The sequence below is a fragment of the Rattus norvegicus genome, chromosome 11, assembly GCF_021556685.1.
Source record: "Rattus norvegicus strain SHRSP/BbbUtx chromosome 11, alternate assembly SHRSP_T2T, whole genome shotgun sequence".
NCBI lineage: Eukaryota > Metazoa > Chordata > Mammalia > Rodentia > Muridae > Rattus > Rattus norvegicus.
This window is the reverse complement of record NC_141544.1, coordinates 45,076,461-45,078,862: the sequence shown is the minus strand read 5'-3', so window position 1 is coordinate 45,078,862 and position 2,402 is coordinate 45,076,461.

Sequence of the window (2,402 nt, the reverse complement as noted above, 5' to 3'; positions counted from 1 at the left end):
CTACACATTTGTCCTAAATATTAAACAGCAAGAGAACAGCATGTGGAGAAGATACCCACCAGAGGAAGGCCTAGAGCAGTGGTCTCATCAAACTGCCTATTAACAGCAGTACCGATATGAGCAGTTTTATTAATTGGGGAAAGCGGAATTGAAAATAAATTTGACTTTCAGTAAACATCACAAGTGAATGCTTTATTTCCTGGGTCACTCACTCGGGTCACTGTAGCAATTCAGTGTCTTCATTCAGCTATGGCCTGTTTATTATCCCACGTGGTTTTTAAGGGTCTTTCACTGCCCTGGAACTTTTGGATTTGGCTAGGGTGGCTGACCAGCGAGTCTCAGATGCCAGCCTATCTCATCGCCTGGTGCAGGATTGCACATGCAAACCAGCAGGTCTGGTATTATTTGACCTGGGTTCTGGCGGTGAAAGGCACATCATGCTTGCGAGACAAGGAAGGGCTCTACCACCCGAGTGACTCCCTTGCCCTTACCCTGGCATTTTTCAATTTAAGTTATAATAAAATCTCACAGGAGATCAGCAGTTCACAGGATCAAATGCAGCTGTAGGAAGCAAAGCGCCACCTGAGTACTCGTGGGGAGGAGTGGCGTCTAACGTCTGCTGAGGTAGCACTGTTCTCCACCGATAAAGTTGTTATCCATGGGTGTACAGTATGCTCTGTCAAATACGTGAGAGGAACAAGTCAGAGAAGGGAAGGGTTATTCAGAGGCTGCTCGCTGCTTTAGAACCTCAATCCAGCACAGCAGAGAGGGCATGGAACAGAGCAGCCAACATCATGGCGGCCATGAAACAGAGACGAACTCAGGTCAGCAGGCTCTCGCCTCTCACATTTATTTTGACCAACCCCGTGTCTATGAAATGGTGCCTACCATACTGGAGGGACATAACCCCTCCATAGTCAACCTACTCTGAGAATGCTACCACAGGCACACCCATAGCAAAGCTTTACCAACGCCCTAGGTAATGGCCAACCTGAGCAGGCTGACAGTCATGGTTAGTAATCACATGATGGACAGCTTTGGAATCCATATGGGTACAATGGAACGGAAAGAAACAGGGCTGAGATGGCTCGGTAGTTAAGAGCACCGGAGGACCAGGCTTCAGTTCCTAGCATTCATATCAGGAGGCTTACAAGTGTCTGTCTGTCAGTCCACTTTTAGGGCAATGTGATGACTCTGGTGTCTGTCTGTGGCACTTGCTCTTATGCTCACAAAGCCCCTATACAGACATATGCATAGAATTCTATATATTCCTAAATCACATAAATGAATGGTGGCGATGAGAACTAAGTCTCTTCCTGTGAGAATGGAGGGTTACAGATAACAAACAAGAGGAAGCCAGAATGATCTGTGGAAACATACATATACTCACACACACTCATACTTACACAATATATTCACACATGCAGGCACACACACACACATACATACACACTCACACACATGCACACTCACGCACACACATACTCATACTCACACAGTACACTCACACATGCAGGCACACACACATTCACACATGTACACTGACACACACAGTCACACACTCATACTCATATAATACACTCATACATGTGTGCATGCACACACACACAGACTCGCACACACTCACACACTCACACACACTCATACTCACAATACACTCATACATGGGGCACCCACATGTACGAGTTCACACACTGTTACATATACACATACACACTCATACAATACACTCACACATGTGGGCATGCACACAAACCCTCACATGCATGCTCACAGGCATGCACACACTCTCATACATATGCACACACACATGCACATACGCACACACGCACGCATACTCATGCACACACAGAGTCTCACCTGTCCGTTGAGAGGACCTGGGAACAATGGTCACCCAGCAGTAACATGCCCCCTGTCCCCAGATTCTGCTCTGTGCTCACATTCAGCAGTGAAGGAACTGGAACTTCTTGGACAGATGTCTGGTCTTAGGAATGGAGCAAGAACCATATGGGGCATCTCGTACCCAACCTGAAGGAAGTGTGTTCAAGTTTAAACCCAAAGCCTGCACAAACAAGATTGGATAGGAGAGATGTGGCAAGGAGTGAAAGAGCTCTCATGACCACAGTGTAACAGCTTAGGCAACAAACACTTAAAAGTAGCATTTGATCATCATTTCGTGTAGATAATTAATATCCGCAACCCGGTACTGATATAGTAAATTGTCAGATAATTAAATGGGAGAGAATAAATGCATTTCTCATGCAGAATTATTTTAAATTTTTAAAATGACATATTTGTGTGTGTGTGTGTGTGTGTGTGACACACACGTGTGGAGATCAGAGGACAACTTGCAGTTCCCTCTCTCTTCCACGTGGATCCTGGAGCTTGAGCTTGGGTCGTCA